Consider the following 22,814-nt stretch of genomic DNA (forward strand, 5'->3'; position numbering starts at 1 on the left):
TGCCACTCTTGCATGGTAACCTGGGTAGCAATGCTGTGGAAAGCAGAGTGATTTCAGCAGATAAAGGAATCCAATAAGTGGTATGAAAGATTTTTTCCCAGTGTTAATACAAACAGTTATAAGTAGTACGTACAGCTGTGCAGTAATTGTGTCTCAAAAGACACAGGTGGACCTGGCAGTGCAGGTAGATAGATGAAAAGTTGGTAAAGGTGAACATCCTGAATGAGAAACGGGCTATGGTGGAGACGCCGTTCTGAACCAGCTCTACTGTGCCATCTGCTGGATTAGGACACCTAGGTAACAGCATAATGTGAAAGTTGCAGTGTTAATGTGCAAGCAACTTAGTTATGATAAGAAGATGATTAAAGTTCACCCATCACAAAAGACAAGAAAAGAAAAGAAAAGTTAAGCCAATTTCTTTACTGTGTGGTGATCAGATCCCAGCGCACAGGGTAGCTGGCATCATTAACAGGCGTTGCCCAGCAAGAGTCCAGAATAGTGGAGATCTGCCGCTCATCGATTCCCTGTGTCTGAACCTCAATGTATAACCTCTCATCTATTTCCATTTCTAAATTTCTGTTTCTGGTCAAAGGGAAGTGGAAGCCAGGGTCCCGGTAGGGTATCATCCTCAAATGATAATGGCCCAGACCAGATGGAAGTCTCTTGTTTACAATGCTACAGGAAAACATGATAAAACAGGATGTTTTCAGGATTTGGAATTCATAAAGTGGTCAGGTGTGTGTGCAGTCTGTAGCAAAATATATACAAAAATATGTAACACAAATGAAGGGAATACACAGTTAATCCATTAATAGAAAAGCACTGTAACTCTTAAGTAAATTTATTATAAACAGCAGTACAAAGATAGGGTGATACAGCCTAGAAGAAATTACATATAAAAGCGTTCAACCACCAATTAGAACATATTGCAGATAGTAATTGGAAATGATCAAAACAAATTAAGGTGACAGAGTGGGTGTACAAAACAATAAGCACATTAGTATGGAACGCCTTCATGTCTCACCTTGAAATCATTTTATCTGTCGGCCTCACCCATCAAACTAAGGGGGCGGGGTTAACGCTGCCACTGCAGCTTTGCTAACATTTGATTGGTTCCTGTGCAAAGTAAGTCAAGACAGGTCGATCCTAGATAAACGATTGCTTGTGTGGACTTGGGGCAGCCACGTATCCCAGAATGCATTTCAAATGGTGGTGTAAAGCTTTAAAATACCCCGTTTTTCTGTCACCAACTACACTTTTAATAGTGTTTTAGCTGCGAAGTCACTAGCTCTACTAACAGTCTGCTGACAGAGTGTACCAAGCTCACAGCCTCGGTGTTCCATCTTAACTGTTTTTTTATGTTTGTTTGTTTGTTTTTTGGGGGGAAAGGGGGTTAACCGGGTTTCTTTTACATATTCCACTCTCCGTGTTCCACATGTTGCATTTGCAGATTCTCATTTTCTTGGTCTTCTGTCTCTGTGCTTCTGTAACATGAAGAACGAGCTGACATTTTTCTCATGACACCAGCGATCAACAGGCCCTCAGTTTACCTGCATGCATCCTCCTCCTCACCTGTCAGATGTTTAACACCTGCTGCTAATTTAAGAAACAAGCCCACGTTACCTGGTGATAGTTACAGTTTAACTGGGCAGTCGGTGCTCTATATAATGCAATGTTGGCGCATTTTTCTGCACAAGATAAGTAAATATAGTATTTTTTTCCGAGCGCAGAGCTGCTGGAGCTTGTTTCACTACAGAGCACTTTATAGGCGAACCCACTTTATCAGCGACTGATGTCCAATCACCGGCACACAGCTTTGAAACCTCACCTGAGTTTTAGCTCTCAGTGGTTAAACACTGGACTTGATTCACTCAGGTTCTGTCTGTCGGTCACGTTTACTTTGCTGTTTTATTTACAACTGAGCAAATCGGTTTGGCTGAGGTTAAAGTTACGTTTCATAACTGCATAGTTTTACTGAAGCTTAATGGTTCACTGGCACATGTGTTAGACCTAACCATTCGCTTTTCTTTATCTGGTGTGTTTGGGATTTTTTAAACAGTGAATTGTCGAAACAGGTTTCCTGTGTGTATTAATTTGGTGATTTATTAAATGTATTCATGCTATTCTAATCTGCTGCTGAGTCTCTTACGCTGATGAAAAAGCAGATAACACAGATCACAACACCTATTCAACCAATCACATTCATTCCACTTTGATCTGCGACAAACTGACGGTTCATCTCTGTTACAACAGTGTTGCGTTAGACTGCTATATTTTTGTGTTCTTTATGCTGTAGATTTTCACGTCTCTGGAATAGTTGGCAGTAATAAGGATGATTTTCTGTTAAATCATATTGATATGACCCGTGAATTATTCGTAGATGACCGTTAGATTAGTCAGCTGGGAAACTCTGGGTTAACTCAGAGAGCTGAAGATATCGTGGACATGCTGACCTCGCTCCGTGGTGTACAGGGCCGTTTACCCTCATCATTAATATTCACAATAAAAATATTAGCCGAACATCATGAAGTCTGTATGTGTTTCATAGTGTCGAACAACCTTTTTACAGTTAAACCTAGCAGTTACTACATGACGGAAACACCAACATTATTTCTTTTAATAAAGTTTATGCGTTTTACACAAGTCAAGCTGATTATTGAACAAAAAGCACAAAGATCAGATGTTAATCGGATTTATTTGCTCTCTCTCCTCCTTAAACATGTTTTCAATGTTAGTTATAATTCAGAATTGGCAACTGAAACAAGTATGACACATAAGAACATCAGGAAATAAAAAACCCGAAGTCAGTGTACTGCGGGGGTTATGGCAGCTGTGTACTGAGACCTGCGCTTTTTTGGCGGTAATAACAGCTCGATTGCTTGCGAGGCGAGTGGGTCTATCCCACGCTTTGCCGTGAGACTGGGCTGGGCAGACATCTCGGAAATCAACAAAACACTTTTGCAAAGAGCCTCTATCTTGACAAACCGACCAGATATTGAAGATTAAACCACTACATTCTCGGCTAAAAAATATTAAAACGGTATTTGGTGACACAGAAACAGGATTTTTCAAAGTTCAGTTCTGTTAGTTTCCACATGCCGGTTGTTGGTGTGCTAAAAACAATGGCCACCAGGCCAAAGCAATGGTTTTGACTCAATCAGCGTTAACCCCGCCCCCTGAGTTTGGTGGATGAGGTTGACAGATAAAATAAATTCATGGTGAGACCTAAAGGAGTCAACTGTGCCAAAATGAATGAATTAAATACATCATTAAATAATTATTTAAATGTGGCAATAATTAATTAAATGTGTCAAAAATATTTATTTAATTCAATATTTCCAATTTTAATTAATTAATTCCAATTCTAATTAATTACTGCCACATTTAATAAATTATTTAATGGTGTATTTAATTAATTCATTATGGCAGTCCTGGCGTTCCATACATTAGAACAATGTATGTATTAAACAAAAACAGGGTAAACTGATGGTGATTCACATGGTCATTGAGTCATGAAGACAATCAAACACTGAGATTTCTATAAACCTCAGCGAGCTATGTACCTTTGGAAGAGCAGCAACCACAATGTCATATAACCAAAAAGAAAGAAACAAAAAATGTAAACCAGATGGTGTTGTGGTTATCACCTCTCTACAGGGTTGATGCCAACATCCATAGACAGGTTCTGGGTCAGAGCATAATCACAGGAGAAGTGCAGGTGGATGCTCTTCTCACGACTTGCGAGGCCATCAGGAGAGTCCACATCCCCGCTGATGGTGTTCTCATAACTGAAATGAGTCCCGTTGCTCTTAAGAGTAAGAAGACAAAAGATTTTAAGCATGTTTTCAAAAATTAAAAATGCTGCCCAGAAGATTCCTTCAATGTACTAATTTTACCTTCAGCATTGTCCCACAAAGCTGATCATCACTGTTGAAGTGGAACACCAGTCGACCATCCTCAAGAGTCCCGTTGCAGGTTTCATCTCGAAGATGGAGCTCATCAGAGTGGAAGCCGGCCTCAAACAGCTGACAGCGGGACAGAGATATGGTGCCAGAACTACTGACACAAGTGATGGACGAGTCTAAGAAGGAGAGAGAAACACAATCTGACTCGTTATGGCATGATATTTTTAAAGTTGAGTCATCGATACTGATTTAGCTGATAAGACATTTGTTGATTTGACTGCTTAATATAAAGGCCGACTAATGCAATAAATACACTACAGATATTGCTGAAGGTTTTAGTCAGCCCGCACCGTAGCTCTCATTGTTTGGCCGAAGGTGGTGCTCATCACAGAAGCAGCCATAGACACCGTCCTTCTCACCACACCACTCGTGCTCTGTGCAGTCCAGCTTTTCACAGGGGTCTGACTCATCTGCAGACACAGAGAAAGGATCATCAGTGATGAATGGCAATGATTAAAATTTTTATTAAATGTCTTATTTCAGCAGTACAAACATACCACAATGCAAAGCAGAGCGCCAGTCAGGGATATCTAACCCGAGAACAGAGCAGGTTTTCTCATAGGCGGAGACAGCGGAACACAGCATGCCATTGGCTGGAGTGTAGAGGCAGAGGTCGTAGACACAGGAAGAGAAAAATGGCTCGGGGTCAGAGTGCAGGTGGCAGGCGCTGAATGGGCCGGTGGTGTTGGTGATGACACCGCAGAGTTGGGAGTATTTTTCTCTGAAGGTACAGTCATTCAGTCCATCATCATCTTCATCAGTGGAGCCACATCTGGAAAAGACAAATCATACTGCCATCAGCTACTGCCTTGTTGAAGCTTCAATAGTGATTTCCATTGCAACTCACCCTGGTTGGCTGGTGGGTGACTTCCAGCTGTGTCCAAAATAATTATCGTTTTGTGCCAGTGTGCCATTGGGTAAGACTTTGTCATCTGAAGGATCATTGTTAGAGTTTCCACACATCCCTGTGACTCTGTCATGACGGTTTTGGCCCAGTCTGACCAGTAAAGTGCTCTGACCATCAAACTGGACTAGCAAGTCAGAGGCATCAACCACTATGTAGCTTCCCTGCCTTACCACCTGAGCTAAGATTCCTACTGTGGTGGGAAGAGACACATCATTTCCATTTACCTGAGAGGACAAGAGATGCAATAAGTGTGTGTTGTTACTTTTGTGCAGATTAAACAAAGTAGAATGCTGTTCATCTTAAAAGTGATAGATAGTTTACCGTTACTCTTTTATTGGGTCCAATCCTGATGTACACACTTTCTGGATGATTTGAGAGGTATATGTCCACTGCAGACACAAATGACACACGGTTGTTTCCACGGTGATTGTTGGTGGCTATCACCTGAAACTGTGTTTCATTGGTGCCATGGTTCGTGCTCTCAGCGATGATGTAGGAGCAAGTTCCTGGAAATGAGCCACTGCTCCATCAAAGGTGATGTAGTGTGGATCCCCCACACAGTGCAGGTGGACATGGCATCGTAACAGCCCAGCTGGCCGTCTCTGATGGAGCACTGCTGTTCAGGAGTGCAAGATGCAGCAGAACATCGCAGGTCATTTGGAGCATGACATTCACATCTCTGGGAGCAACCGTCTGTCCAGAAGGACTCGCCAGCCTGTGAACCACACAACACCAAATCATAGCCAAATTGATACAAGAAATCTAGATCTTAAAATACCATTTTGAAGGATTTTTGTTTTCATTAATTGTAGGTGATTTAGTGCAGTAATTGCTAGATCACTACAAAGTGCAACTATTAATATACTAAATATTGTGACAGAGCAACTAGTCGTATCTGTTGATCTTTCTCCCACAGAAAGGACAGATGCTAAATGCCACAATTTCAATAAATATGTGGAACAGAGCTGCATGAAAAAAAAGTATTTAATTGTTCTGATGTAGCTATATAATCTTCAGCTGATTGTTTAATGCATTCATTTATTTAGGGACAGAATTTTTCAAAAAAAAATCTGCAGTTTAAAGAGTTAGACCATCATTCTGCTTGTATAGCTACATATTAATTATTTTCTTGTTAGTGGTGTAATATAAAACAGTCATAATAGCTATGCTGAATATATGATAGCAAATGAAGACGTTTTTGTGATCCTAAGATTTCAGCTATATGAAACTATAAACTGTAGTTTTGCATTTTGCAACCCCTATTATTTGCTATTTCATAGAAACTACCACGTTTCCAGGTATTCATCATGCTTCCTGAAATTTTTCATTTGGTTTGGATATTATTTGGTTATTAACATGGAACTAACATTTTTCCATTTTGCAGCCCTGATTCCTGGTTATTAGACCTAAACTACCACGTGTTTCCAGGTAACATCAATTTGCATTTTGTAGGCTTGTTTCTTGGTTATTGAACAGAAACCAACATTGATTCCAGGTAAGATATCAGATTTAAAGATAATATTTACGGTGTTACTATTGTCAAACAAAAAGAATGTTGGTGGCTGAGGCAGGATTAATTCCAGCATTATGGCAGTATGGTAATGGTATCCTAATACATTAAAACCTAAAATCATATTAGTATCTTATTACCCTATTATTATGAGGTTAGTTTATATGAAAATGTGTTTTATTGCTAGTGATTGTGACTATACTAATTGGTTTTTTAAGCTCATGTACATACATCTGTATCCATATTATCACTTATAATTTTTGGTCTGTTATTACATAGATTTAAATGTAATAGTACTCACTAGATCACTTGGTTATTATTCTGGAAATTAAGTGGCAATTATTTGCTATGTCTGTATTTTTATCTTCTTGTTTCCACCTTGTTACCTAAATATTACCACATTATTACTGAGCTATAATAGACTCTGTTGTTTGTTTAAAATATATTTATGAATTTTAAGCTTTGTCACATTCCAAAACATTTCACGAAACTTTCTAAATGTAAGAAGGGCAAGTCTGCTGATTCTGCTGATTTGAAGTGAATTACTTCAAAGAGTATTTACTATTGACTTTATTATGTCTTACATCATAGTAGAATCCATCATATTGGCAGCCACAGCTCTCCACTGGGACACACCTGGTCCCACTCTTGATGAAGCCTTCATCACAGAAACATCCCTCAGAGCAGAACTGCTCACAGGTTTCATCAATGCTACTGGCACAGGTGTGGCCACAGTCAGTACCGCACAGCTCATAATGACTGTTGGCTGGACAGTCCAGTGCTTAATAAGTGAGAAACGTGACAAATGGCACTAGTCAGACATACCACTTTTAATGTAATACAGTGTGGATATAGTGAGTATTGTAAAATTATTGGACATTTTATTTCTGAAGTGGTTAGCAAATTTCTTGTACATTTAGATATAAATAAAATAAAATGACATGTTGACTCACTGCAGGTGGCGTTCTCTCTCCATGGATAGATTCGAACATTAGCAGACTGACAGGCACTGACATATGATTCAATGGCACTGCATAAGAGATCGTGGCCTTGATTTCCTGACAAACATACATCAAACACGCAGTCGTTGAAATATGGTGCCGGGTCCACCTCCTCGTGGCAGAAACTGAAGGGCCCATCAGGTGCCTGTATCACCTCACACTGATCTCTAGCGGGCTGTTCATTGGTACACTGTGGACAGGCGGAGCCACAGCCGTCATTGCACATGTAGTTGCCTGGCACCTTCCAGGCTCTCCCAAACTCATCTGGAGATGTGACTATCATTCCAGATGGTGTGTGAAAGTCATCATTTGGATTTCCATTGAAATTTCCACAAAGTCCGCATATTTTTTCTCTGTGTTGATGACAACAGTTAACGTTAGTCCTTGTGTTAGTTTCATAAGGATAAATTATTAGTAAATAAATTATTTATATAGCTGGGATTATCCTGTTTTTTAAAGCATGTCAAACAATAATTAGTGCAGTTTTGATGGGTGGGAATTGTACCTGTAATTTGGTGGTACGGAGATAAACACTGCACTATATCCATTATAGGTAACACTGAAGCCAAAATTAGTGCTGACAAGTATACGAGGTCCTTTTGCATAGATAGACACATTACCTTCATTCAAGATAATAGGTAAATTTCTAGTTACTCCATCCACCTAGAAGAGATATGCAAAGAAAATCAGTGGGTAGTTTTTCTACTTTTTATTGTTATTTTTTTCTTTCACAGCAGTAAATATATCCCTAAAATATATGTAGCTGCCGTTTACTTCATACACCTGAAATTGTTCATAACAATCATCTAATGAGAAATATCATTAACTACTTACTTGTACCAAACCTCTTCTGTCCCTTGACATGTGAACGTCGTAGCCCCACACATTCACAAAAACTTCAGCTACTGTTGAAAGTGGACGCCCATTCAATGCCTCATTCTTAGCTTCCACAGAAAACTGATTGAGGTCATCAGTGGCATTACAAAGGGTCACCAGAACATAGCGGCAGGTTCCTTGGAAGTCATAGGCCTTGCGCGATCAAAGGTGATGTAGTGAGGGTCTCCAGAGGCAGAGCAGGTGCCATGAGGGTTGGGATGGCAGCCAAACTCGCCCTCCACCACACGGCAGGACTCCTGGGGCCACAGGAGTTAGGAGTACAGTGGACGTTCCTGTAGTGCCGTTACAGGTACACAAGCTCTGACATTCTTCACCATCCCAGAACAGCTCGCCACCTTGGTGATAGCGTCCTTGATGATAGCATCCACAAGATGCTGGTGGAACGCACTGGTCACCATTGAGGATAAAACCTGTGTTACACTGACAACCCTCCTGGCACACAGTATCACAGGTGAAGGGGAAAGAGAGGCTGGGGCAAGCAGAAGGACAAGATGTTCCACAGAGTTCATAATGGCTGTTTGACGGGCAGGTTAGTGCTGGAGAAAAACAAACAGGTTAATATAAAAAAGGCATTTTTAAACATTTGGAGATCTTGGCTAGAATTAATTCAAAAACACTTGAATGCTTACCACAGCCAGTTGCATTTCTCCATTGTCCTAAGGCAACACCCTTCTGTTGACACATTAGTGCATAATCTCGTAGGACGTCACACAGAGTTGATGCTGGATCGCTAGAGCCCCTCATGATCTCCACACATACATCCACCTGCTGCCTTGGGTCAACCACAGACCAACAGGGTACAAATGGCCCATCTGGTGAGCTGAGAATGCCACAGTACTCACTAGAATTGTAATTAGTTGTAGAATTTTGGTTCATGCTTTCCACACAGTGAGCAGCCAGGCGCCATCTCGCCAACTGTCTCCAAAGTCCTGAGAACTGTTGACCAGGACACCGTTGGGTGTATGGAAGTCATCACGTGGATGACCATTGTAGTTACCACAGAGTCCACCCAGTGAACCATTGTAGACACCAGGAGCAGTGACACGGACAAAGTGAGGCCAGACTGTCTGCACAGTTACACCAAAGGAGGTGCGAATGATGACACTGTAAATGTTGCTGTGGAAGATCTGGATTTGGTTGGATGTAGTGCTGAAAGGTAGCCTGATCAGCTGACTGTTAACCTGCAGGATCATCCAGTTTTTTGCAGTTAACAAGACTTAAACAGTATTGTGTCCGTGTACACATAAATAAATATTAACGGAAGAACATAATTTTTAACCAAGTGTTCCCTTCACTTACCTTCACTTTACTGTTCCTTGCCATCTCAATAGATACATGTATCCCCTCTGCTTCAAAATGCAGAATTTGTGCAAAACCTTCCTGGCCTCTTGGCACTTTTTCTGCTGTTACCATGAAGTGTGGGTGACTGGACAGTCCCATAACTTTGGCAAGTGTCAATCGACACGCCCAGGATATTGGTATATCAGTCCATCAAATGTCTGATATGACCCCGGGCCTCTGATCCAGCATGTTTCATAGCTATTTGGTCTGCATCTTCTTTCTCCATTCTCCAGCCTGCATGATTCAAATGGGCCACAACCTTGAGAGTGGAAAGTCATGGGGCCATAACTGCAGCTACAACGTCTCCCATAGTTTTTGTCTAATATTACAGTTTGTCCAGAGCGGTAGTAGTGGCCCTCTAAGCTGCAGCCACACTCAGCATGAGGAACGCAGACCCTTGGAAATCAAAACAACATGAGGTGACAGAGTGGGTGTACAAAAAAATGAGCGCATTAGAACAATGTTGGTATTAAACAAAACAGAATAAAACGATGGTCATTCACATGGTCAGACTGTCATGAAGACAATCGAACAGTGATATAAAGTTCTATAAAGCTCAGACAGCTATGTTTATCAGGAAGAGCAGCAACCACAATGTCATATGACCAAAAAGAAACAAAACAAAACAATGTAAGTCAGATGGTGTTTTGGTTATCACCTTTCTACAGGCTTGATGCCAGCTTCCACAGACAGGTTCTGGGTCAGAGCATAGTCACAGGAGAAGTGCAGGTGGATGCTCTTCTCACGACTTATGAGGCCATCATGAGGGTCCACATCCCCGCTGATGGTGTTCTCATAACTGAAATGGGTCCCGTTGCTCTTAAGAGTAAGAAGACAAAAGAGTTTAAGCATAGTTTAGGTCACCATCAAAAATGCTCTACAATGAAAGAAATGCTAGTACAGTGAAAGACTCAAAAAGATTCTTTCAATGTACTAATGTTACCCTCAGCATTGTCCCACAAAGCTGGTCATCACTGTTGAAGTGGAAAACCAGTCGACCATCCTCAAGAGTCCCGTTGCAGGTTTCATCTCGAAGATGGAGCTCATCAGAGTGGAAGCCGGCCTCAAACAGCTGACAGCGGGACAGAGATATGGTGCCAGAACTACTGACACAAGTGATGGACGAGTCTAAGAAGGAGAGAGAAACACAATCTGACTCGTTATGGCATGATATTTTTTAAAGCTGAGTCATTGATACTGGTTTGAAAGACATTTGTTGACTTGACTGCTTAATATAAAGGCCGACTAATGCAATAAATACACTACAGATATTGCTGAAGGTTTTAGTCAGCCCGCACCGTAGCTCTCATTGTTTGGCCGATGGTGGTGCTCATCACAGAAGCAGCCATAGACACCGTCCTTCTCACCACACCACTCGTGCTCTGTGCAGTCCAGCTTTTCACAGGGGTCTGACTCATCTGCAGACACAGAGAAAGGATCGTCAGTGATGAATGGCAATGATTAAAATTTTTATTAAATGTCTTATTTCAGCAGTACAAACATACCACAATGCAAAGCAGAGCGCCAGTCAGGGATATCTAACCCGAGAACAGAGCAGGTTTTCTCATAGGCGGAGACAGCGGAACACAGCATGCCATTGGCTGGAGTGTAGAGGCAGAGGTCGTAGACACAGGAAGAGAAAAAATGGCTCGGGGTCAGAGTGCAGGTGGCAGGCGCTGAATGGGCCGGTGGTGTTGGTGATGACACTGCAGAGTTGGGAGTATTCTTCTCTAAAGGTGCAGTCATTCAGTCCATCATCATCTTCATCAGTGGAGCCACATCTGGAAAAGACAAATCATACTGCCATCAGCTACTGCCTTGTTGAAGCTTCAATAGTGATTTCCATTGCAACTCACCCTGGTTGGCTGGTGGGTGACTTCCAGCTGTGTCCAAAATAATTATCGTTTTGTGCCAGTGTGCCATTGGGTAAGACTTTGTCATCTGAAGGATCATTGTTAGAGTTTCCACATCCCTGTGACTCTGTCATGACGGTTTTGGCCCAGTCTGACCAGTAAAGTGCTCTGACCATCAAACTGGACTAGCAAGTCAGAGGCATCAACCACTATGTAGCTTCCTGCCTTACCACCTGAGCTAAGATTCCTACTGTGGTGGGAAGAGACACATCTTTTCCATTTACCTGAGAGGACAAGAGATGCAATAAGTGTGTGTTGTTACTTTTGTGCAGATTAAACAAAGTAGAATGCTGTTTATCTTAAAAGTGATAGATAGTTTACCGTTACTCTTTTATTGGCCCAATCCTGATGTACACACTTTCTGGATGATTTGAGAGGTATATGTCCACTGCAGACACAAATGACACACGGTTGTTTCCACGGTGATTGTTGGTGGCTATCACCTGAAACTGTGTTTCATTGGTGCCATGGTTCGTGCTCTCAGCGATGATGTAGGAGCAAGTTCCTGAAATGAGCCACTGCTCCATCAAAGGTGATGTAGTGTGGATCCCCCACACAGTGCAGGTGGACATGGCATCGTAACAGCCCAGCTGGCCGTCTCTGATGGAGCACTGCTGTTCAGGAGTGCAAGATGCAGCAGAACATCGCAGGTCATTTGGAGCATGACATTCACATCTCTGGGAGCAACCGTCTGTCCAGAAGGACTCGCCAGCCTGTGAACCACACAACACCAAATCATAGCCAAATTGATACAAGAAATCTAGATCTTAAAATACCATTTTGAAGGATTTTTGTTTTCATTAATTGTAGGTGATTTAGTGCAGTAATTGCTAGATCACTACAAAGTGCAACTATTAATATACTAAATATTGTGACAGAGCAACTAGTCGTATCTGTTGATCTTTCTCCCACAGAAAGGACAGATGCTAAATGCCACAATTTCAATAAATATGTGGAACAGAGCTGCATGAAAAAAAGTATTTAATTGTTCTGATGTAGCTATATAATCTTCAGCTGATTGTTTAATGCATTCATTTATTTAGGGACAGAATTTTTCAAAAAAAAAATCTGCAGTTTAAAGAGTTAGACCATCATTCTGCTTGTATAGCTACATATTAATTATTTTCTTGTTAGTGGTGTAATATAAAACAGTCATAATAGCTATGCTGAATATATGATAGCAAATGAAGACGTTTTTGTGATCCTAAGATTTCAGCTATATGAAACTATAAACTGTAGTTTTGCATTTTGCAACCCCTATTATTTGCTATTTCATAGAAACTACCACGTTTCCAGGTATTCATCATGCTTCCTGAAATTTTTCATTTGGTTTGGATATTATTTGGTTATTAACATGGAACTAACATTTTTTCCATTTTGCAGCCCTGATTCCTGGTTATTAGACCTAAACTACCACGTGTTTCCAGGTAACATCAATTTGCATTTTGTAGGCTTGTTTCTTGGTTATTGAACAGAAACCAACATTGATTCCAGGTAAGATATCAGATTTAAAGATAATATTTACGGTGTTACTATTGTCAAACAAAAAGAATGTTGGTGGCTGAGGCAGGATTAATTCCAGCATTATGGCAGTATGGTAATGGTATCCTAATACATTAAAACCTAAAATCATATTAGTATCTTATTACCCTATTATTATGAGGTTAGTTTATATGAAAATGTGTTTTATTGCTAGTGATTGTGACTATACTAATTGGTTTTTTAAGCTCATGTACATACATCTGTATCCATATTATCACTTATAATTTTTGGTCTGTTATTACATAGATTTAAATGTAATAGTACTCACTAGATCACTTGGTTATTATTCTGGAAATTAAGTGGCAATTATTTGCTATGTCTGTATTTTTATCTTCTTGTTTCCACCTTGTTACCTAAATATTACCACATTATTACTGAGCTATAATAGACTCTGTTGTTTGTTTAAAATATATTTATGAATTTTAAGCTTTGTCACATTCCAAAACATTTCACGAAACTTTCTAAATGTAAGAAGGGCAAGTCTGCTGATTCTGCTGATTTGAAGTGAATTACTTCAAAGAGTATTTACTATTGACTTTATTATGTCTTACATCATAGTAGAATCCATCATATTGGCAGCCACAGCTCTCCACTGGGACACACCTGGTCCCACTCTTGATGAAGCCTTCATCACAGAAACATCCTCAGAGCAGAACTGCTCACAGGTTTCATCAATGCTACTGGCACAGGTGTGGCCACAGTCAGTACCGCACAGCTCATAATGACTGTTGGCTGGACAGTCCAGTGCTTAATAAGTGAGAAACGTGACAAATGGCACTAGTCAGACATACCACTTTTAATGTAATACAGTGTGGATATAGTGAGTATTGTAAAATTATTGGACATTTTATTTCTGAAGTGGTTAGCAAATTTCTTGTACATTTAGATATAAATAAAATAAAATGACATGTTGACTCACTGCAGGTGGCGTTCTCTCTCCATGGATAGATTCGAACATTAGCAGACTGACAGGCACTGACATATGATTCAATGGCACTGCATAAGAGATCGTGGCCTTGATTTCCTGACAAACATACATCAAACACGCAGTCGTTGAAATATGGTGCCGGGTCCACCTCCTCGTGGCAGAAACTGAAGGGCCCATCAGGTGCCTGTATCACCTCACACTGATCTCTAGCGGGCTGTTCATTGGTACACTGTGGACAGGCGGAGCCACAGCCGTCATTGCGTGTAGTTGCCTGGCACCTTCCAGGCTCTCCCAAACTCATCTGGAGATGTGACTATCATTTCAGATGGTGTGTGAAAGTCATCATTTGGATTTCCATTGAAATTTCCACAAAGTCCGCATATTTTTTCTCTGTGTTGATGACAACAGTTAACATTAGTCCTTGTGTTAGTTTCATAAGGATAAATTATTAGTAAATAAATTATTTATATAGCTGGGATTATCCTGTTTTTAAAGCATGTCAAACAATAATTAGTGCAGTTTTGATGGGTGGGAATTGTACCTGTAATTTGGTGGTACGGAGATAAACACTGCACTATATCCATTATAGGTAACACTGAAGCCAAAATTAGTGCTGACAAGTATACGAGGTCCTGTTGCATAGATAGACACATTACCTTCATTCAAGATAATAGGTAAATTTCTAGTTACTCCATCCACCTAGAAGAGATATGCAAAGAAAATCAGTGGGTAGTTTTCTACTTTTTAATTGTTATTTTTTCTTTCACAGCAGTAAATATATCCCTAAAATATATGTAGCTGCCGTTTACTTCATACACCTGAAATTGTTCATAACAATCATCTAATGAGAAATATCATTAACTACTTACTTGTACCAAACCTCTTCTGTCCCTTGACATGTGAACGTCGTAGCCCCACACATTCACAAAAACTTCAGCTACTGTTGAAAGTGGGCGCCCATTCAATGCCTCATTCTTAGCTTCCACAGAAAACTGATTGAGGTCATCAGTGGCATTACAAAGGGTCACCAGAACATAGCGGCAGGTTCCTTGGAAGTCATAGGCCTTGCGATCAAAGGTGATGTAGTGAGGGTCTCCAGAGGCAGAGCAGGTGCCATGAGGGTTGGGATGGCAGCCAAACTCGCCCTCCACCACACGGCAGGACTCCTGGGGCCACAGGAGTTAGGAGTACAGTGGGCGTTCCCTGTAGTGCCGTTACAGGTACACAAGCTCTGACATTCTTCACCATCCCAGAACTGCTCGCCACCTTGGTGATAGCGTCCTTGATGATAGCATCCACAAGATGCTGGTGGAACGCACTGGTCACCATTGAGGATAAAACCTGTGTTACACTGACAACCCTCCTGGCACACAGTATCACAGGTGAAGGGAAAGAGAGGCTGGGGCAAGCAGAAGGACAAGATGTTCCACAGAGTTCATAATGGCTGTTTGACGGGCAGGTTAGTGCTGGAGAAAAACAAACAGGTTAATATAAAAAGGCATTTTAAACATTTGGAGATCTTGGCTAGAATTAATTCAAAAACACTTGAATGCTTACCACAGCCAGTTGCATTTCTCCATTGTCCTAAGGCAACACCCTTCTGTTGACACATTAGTGCATAATCTCGTGGGGCGTCACACAGAGTTGATGCTGGATCGCTAGAGCCCCTCATGATCTCCACACATACATCCACCTGCTGCCTTGGGTCAACCTCAGACCAACAGGGTACAAATGGCCCATCTGGTGAGCTGAGAATGCCACAGTACTCACTAGAATTGTAATTAGTTGTAGAATTTTGGTTCATGCTTTCCACACAGTGAGCAGCCAGAGCGCCATCTCGCCAACTGTCTCCAAAGTCCTGAGAACTGTTGACCAGGACACCGTTGGGTGTATGGAAGTCATCATGTGGATGACCATTGTAGTTACCACAGAGTCCACCCAGTGAACCATTGTAGACACCAGGAGCAGTGACACGGACAAAGTGAGGCCAGACTGTCTGCACAGTTACACCAAAGGAGGTGCGAATGATGACACTGTAAATGTTGCTGTGAAAGATCTGGATTTGGTTGGATGTAGTGCTGAAAGGTAGCCTGATCAGCTGACCGTTAACCTGCAGGATCATCCAGTTTTTTGCAGTTAACAAGACTTAAACAGTATTGTGTCCGTGTACACATAAATAAATATTAACGGAAGAACATAATTTTTAACCAAGTGTTCCCTTCACTTACCTTCACTTTACTGTTCCTTGCCATCTCAATAGATACATGTATCCCCTCTGCTTCAAAATGCAGAATTTGTGCAAAACCTTCCTGGCCTCTTGGCACTTTTTCTGCTGTTACCATGAAGTGTGGGTGACTGGACAGTCCCATAACTTTGGCAAGTGTCAATCGACACGCCCCAGGATATTGGTATATCAGTCCATCAAATGTCTGATATGACCCCGGGCCTCTGATCCAGCATGTTTCATAGCTATTTGGTCTGCATCTTCTTTCTCCATTCTCCAGCCTGCATGATTCAAATGGGCCACAACCTTGAGAGTGGAAAGTCATGGGGCCATAACTGCAGCTACAACGTCTCCCATAGTTTTTGTCTAATATTACAGTTTGTCCAGAGCGGTAGTAGTGGCCCTCTAAGCTGCAGCCACACTCAGCATAAGGAACGCAGACCCTTGGAAATCAAAACAACATGAGGTGACAGAGTGGGTGTACAAAAAAATGAGCGCATTAGAACAATGTTGGTATTAAACAAAACAGAATAAAACGACGGTCATTCACATGGTCAGATTGTCATGAAGACAATCGAACAGTGATATAAAGTTCTATAAAGCTCAGACAGCTATGTTTATCAGGAAGAGCAGCAACCACAATGTCATATGACCAAAAAGAAACAAAACAAAACAATGTAAGTCAGATGGTGTTTTGGTTATCACCTTTCTACAGGCTTGATGCCAGCTTCCATAGACAGGTTCTGGGTCAGAGCATAGTCACAGGAGAAGTGCAGGTGGATGCTCTTCTCACGACTTATGAGGCCATCATGAGGGTCCACATCCCCGCTGATGGTGTTCTCATAACTGAAATGGGTCCCGTTGCTCTTAAGAGTAAGAAGACAAAAGAGTTTAAGCATAGTTTAGGTCACCATCAAAAATGCTCTACAATGAAAGAAATGCTAGTACAGTGAAAGACTCAAAAAGATTCTTTCAATGTACTAATTGTACCTTCAGCATTGTCCCACAAAGCTGGTCATCACTGTTGAAGTGGAAAACCAGTCGACCATCCTCAAGAGTCCCGTTGCAGGTTTCATCTCGAAGATGGAGCTCATCAGAGTGGAAGCCGGCCTCAAACAGCTGACAGCGGGACAGAGATATGGTGCCAGAACTACTGACACAAGTGATGGACGAGTCTAAGAAGGAGAGAGAAACACAATCTGACTCGTTATGGCATGATATTTTTTAAAGCTGAGTCATTGATACTGGTTTGAAAGACATTTGTTGACTTGACTGCTTAATATAAAGGCCGACTAATGCAATAAATACACTACAGATATTGCTGAAGGTTTTAGTCAGCCCGCACCGTAGCTCTCATTGTTTGGCCGATGGTGGTGCTCATCACAGAAGCAGCCATAGACACCGTTCTTCTCACCACACCACTCGTGCTCTGTGCAGTCCAGCTTTTCACAGGGGTCTGACTCATCTGCAGACACAGAGAAAGGATCGTCAGTGATGAATGGCAATGATTAAAATTTTTATTAAATGTCTTATTTCAGCAGTACAAACATACCACAATGCAAAGCAGAGCGCCAGTCAGGGATATCTAACCCGAGAACAGAGCAGGTTTTCTCATAGGCGGAGACAGCGGAACACAGCATGCCATTGGCTGGAGTGTAGAGGCAGAGGTCGTAGACACAGGAAGAGAAAAATGGCTCGGGGTCAGAGTGCAGGTGGCAGGCGCTGAATGGGCCGGTGGTGTTGGTGATGACACTGCAGAGTTGGGAGTATTCTTCTCTAAAGGTGCAGTCATTCAGTCCATCATCATCTTCATCAGTGGAGCCACATCTGGAAAAGACAAATCATACTGCCATCAGCTACTGCCTTGTTGAAGCTTCAATAGTGATTTCCATTGCAACTCACCCTGGTTGGCTGGTGGGTGACTTCCAGCTGTGTCCAAAATAATTATCGTTTTGTGCCAGTGTGCCATTGGGTAAGACTTTGTCATCTGAAGGATCATTGTTAGAGTTTCCACACATCCCTGTGACTCTGTCATGACGGTTTTGGCCCAGTCTGACCAGTAAAGTGCTCTGACCATCAAACTGGACTAGCAAGTCAGAGGCATCAACCACTATGTAGCTTCCTGCCTTACCACCTGAGCTAAGATTCCTACTGTGGTGGGAAGAGACACATCTTTTCCATTTACCTGAGAGGACAAGAGATGCAATAAGTGTGTGTTGTTACTTTTGTGCAGATTAAACAAAGTAGAATGCTGTTTATCTTAAAAGTGATAGATAGTTTACCGTTACTCTTTTATTGGGCCCAATCCTGATGTACACACTTTCTGGATGATTTGAGAGGTATATGTCCACTGCAGACACAAATGACACACGGTTGTTTCCACGGTGATTGTTGGTGGCTATCACCTGAAACTGTGTTTCATTGGTGCCATGGTTCGTGCTCTCAGCGATGATGTAGGAGCAAGTTCCTGAAATGAGCCACTGCTCCATCAAAGGTGATGTAGTGTGGATCCCCCACACAGTGCAGGTGGACATGGCATCGTAACAGCCCAGCTGGCCGTCTCTGATGGAGCACTGCTGTTCAGGAGTGCAAGATGCAGCAGAACATCGCAGGTCATTTGGAGCATGACATTCACATCTCTGGGAGCAACCGTCTGTCCAGAAGGACTCGCCAGCCTGTGAACCACACAACACCAAATCATAGCCAAATTGATACAAGAAATCTAGATCTTAAAATACCATTTTGAAGGATTTTGTTTTCATTAATTGTAGGTGATTTAGTGCAGTAATTGCTAGATCACTACAAAGTGCAACTATTAATATACTAAATATTGTGACAGAGCAACTAGTCGTATCTGTTGATCTTTCTCCCACAGAAAGGACAGATGCTAAATGCCACAATTTCAATAAATATGTGGAACAGAGCTGCATGAAAAAAAGTATTTAATTGTTCTGATGTAGCTATATAATCTTCAGCTGATTGTTTAATGCATTCATTTATTTAGGGACAGAATTTTTCAAAAAAAAATCTGCAGTTTAAAGAGTTAGACCATCATTCTGCTTGTATAGCTACATATTAATTATTTTCTTGTTAGTGGTGTAATATAAAACAGTCATAATAGCTATGCTGAATATATGATAGCAAATGAAGACGTTTTTTGTGATCCTAAGATTTCAGCTATATGAAACTATAAACTGTAGTTTTGCATTTTGCAACCCCTATTATTTGCTATTTCATAGAAACTACCACGTTTCCAGGTATTCATCATGCTTCCTGAAATTTTTCATTTGGTTTGGATATTATTTGGTTATTAACATGGAACTAACATTTTTCCATTTTGCAGCCCTGATTCCTGGTTATTAGACCTAAACTACCACGTGTTTCCAGGTAACATCAATTTGCATTTTGTAGGCTTGTTTCTTGGTTATTGAACAGAAACCAACATTGATTCCAGGTAAGATATCAGATTTAAAGATAATATTTACGGTGTTACTATTGTCAAACAAAAAAGAATGTTGGTGGCTGAGGCAGGATTAATTCCAGCATTATGGCAGTATGGTAATGGTATCCTAATACATTAAAACCTAAAATCATATTAGTATCTTATTACCCTATTATTATGAGGTTAGTTTATATGAAAATGTGTTTTATTGCTAGTGATTGTGACTATACTAATTGTTTTTTAAGCTCATGTACATACATCTGTATCCATATTATCACTTATAATTTTTGGTCTGTTATTACATAGATTTAAATGTAATAGTACTCACTAGATCACTTGGTTATTATTCTGGAAATTAAGTGGCAATTATTTGCTATGTCTGTATTTTTATCTTCTTGTTTCCACCTTGTTACCTAAATATTACCACATTATTACTGAGCTATAATAGACTCTGTTGTTTGTTTAAAATATATTTATGAATTTTAAGCTTTGTCACATTCCAAAACATTTCACGAAACTTTCTAAATGTAAGAAGGGCAAGTCTGCTGATTCTGCTGATTTGAAGTGAATTACTTCAAAGAGTATTTACTATTGACTTTATTATGTCTTACATCATAGTAGAATCCATCATATTGGCAGCCACAGCTCTCCACTGGGACACACCTGGTCCCACTCTTGATGAAGCCTTCATCACAGAAACATCCTCAGAGCAGAACTGCTCACAGGTTTCATCAATGCTACTGGCACAGGTGTGGCCACAGTCAGTACCGCGCACAGCTCATAATGACTGTTGGCTGGACAGTCCAGTGCTTAATAAGTGAGAAACGTGACAAATGGCACTAGTCAGACATACCACTTTTAATGTAATACAGTGTGGATATAGTGAGTATTGTAAAATTATTGGACATTTTATTTCTGAAGTGGTTAGCAAATTTCTTGTACATTTAGATATAAATAAAATAAAATGACATGTTGACTCACTGCAGGTGGCGTTCTCTCTCCATGGATAGATTCGAACATTAGCAGACTGACAGGCACTGACATATGATTCAATGGCACTGCATAAGAGATCGTGGCCTTGATTTCCTGACAAACATACATCAAACACGCAGTCGTTGAAATATGGTGCCGGGTCCACCTCCTCGTGGCAGAAACTGAAGGGCCCATCAGGTGCCTGTATCACCTCACACTGATCTCTAGCGGGCTGTTCATTGGTACACTGTGGACAGGCGGAGCCACAGCCGTCATTGCACGTGTAGTTGCCTGGCACCTTCCAGGCTCTCCCAAACTCATCTGGAGATGTGACTATCATTTCAGATGGTGTGTGAAAGTCATCATTTGGATTTCCATTGAAATTTCCACAAAGTCCATATTTTTCTCTGTGTTGATGACAACAGTTAACATTAGTCCTTGTGTTAGTTTCATAAGGATAAATTATTAGTAAATAAATTATTTATATAGCTGGGATTATCCTGTTTTTTAAAGCATGTCAAACAATAATTAGTGCAGTTTTGATGGGTGGGAATTGTACCTGTAATTTGGTGGTACGGAGATAAACACTGCACTATATCCATTATAGGTAACACTGAAGCCAAAATTAGTGCTGACAAGTATACGAGGTCCTGTTGCATAGATAGACACATTACCTTCATTCAAGATAATAGGTAAATTTCTAGTTACTCCATCCACCTAGAAGAGATATGCAAAGAAAATCAGTGGGTAGTTTTTCTACTTTTTAATTGTTATTTTTTTCTTTCACAGCAGTAAATATATCCCTAAAATATATGTAGCTGCCGTTTACTTCATACACCTGAAATTGTTCATAACAATCATCTAATGAGAAATATCATTAACTACTTACTTGTACCAAACCTCTTCTGTCCCTTGACATGTGAACGTCGTAGCCCCACACATTCACAAAAACTTCAGCTACTGTTGAAAGTGGACGCCCATTCAATGCCTCATTCTTAGCTTCCACAGAAAACTGATTGAGGTCATCAGTGGCATTACAAAGGGTCACCAGAACATAGCGGCAGGTTCCTTGGAAGTCATAGGCCTTGCGATCAAAGGTGATGTAGTGAGGGTCTCCAGAGGCAGAGCAGGTGCCATGAGGGTTGGGATGGCAGCCAAACTCGCCCTCCACCACACGGCAGGACTCCTGGGGGCCACAGGAGTTAGGAGTACAGTGGACGTTCCCTGTAGTGCCGTTACAGGTACACAAGCTCTGACATTCTTCACCATCCCAGAACTGCTCGCCACCTTGGTGATAGCGTCCTTGATGATAGCATCCACAAGATGCTGGTGGAACGCACTGGTCACCATTGAGGATAAAACCTGTGTTACACTGACAACCCTCCTGGCACACAGTATCACAGGTGAAGGGGAAAGAGAGGCTGGGGCAAGCAGAAGGACAAGATGTTCCACAGAGTTCATAATGGCTGTTTGACGGGCAGGTTAGTGCTGGAGAAAAACAAACAGGTTAATATAAAAAGGCATTTTAAACATTTGGAGATCTTGGCTAGAATTAATTCAAAAACACTTGAATGCTTACCACAGCCAGTTGCATTTCTCCATTGTCCTAAGGCAACACCCTTCTGTTGACACATTAGTGCATAATCTCGTGGGGCGTCACACAGAGTTGATGCTGGATCGCTAGAGCCCCTCATGATCTCCACACATACATCCACCTGCTGCCTTGGGTCAACCTCAGACCAACAGGGTACAAATGGCCCATCTGGTGAGCTGAGAATGCCACAGTACTCACTAGAATTGTAATTAGTTGTAGAATTTTGGTTCATGCTTTCCACACAGTGAGCAGCCAGGCGCCATCTAGCCAACTGTCTCCAAAGTCCTGAGAACTGTTGACCAGGACACCGTTGGGTGTATGGAAGTCATCATGTGGATGACCATTGTAGTTACCACAGAGTCCACCCAGTGAACCATTGTAGACACCAGGAGCAGTGACACGGACAAAGTGAGGCCAGACTGTCTGCACAGTTACACCAAAGGAGGTGCGAATGATGACACTGTAAATGTTGCTGTGAAAGATCTGGATTTGGTTGGATGTAGTGCTGAAAGGTAGCCTGATCAGCTGACCGTTAACCTGCAGGATCATCCAGTTTTTGCAGTTAACAAGACTTAAAC

At 41.3% G+C, this 22,814-nt stretch overlaps 1 pseudogene; it reads right to left on the reverse strand.

Moving 5' to 3' along the window:
• LOC116329602 lies at nt 1-22,336 on the reverse strand (annotated as a pseudogene).
• Nucleotides 22,337-22,814: the final 478 nt, after the last annotated feature.

Source organism: Oreochromis aureus, linkage group 8, assembly GCF_013358895.1.
Source record: "Oreochromis aureus strain Israel breed Guangdong linkage group 8, ZZ_aureus, whole genome shotgun sequence".
NCBI classification, from domain to species: domain Eukaryota; kingdom Metazoa; phylum Chordata; class Actinopteri; order Cichliformes; family Cichlidae; genus Oreochromis; species Oreochromis aureus.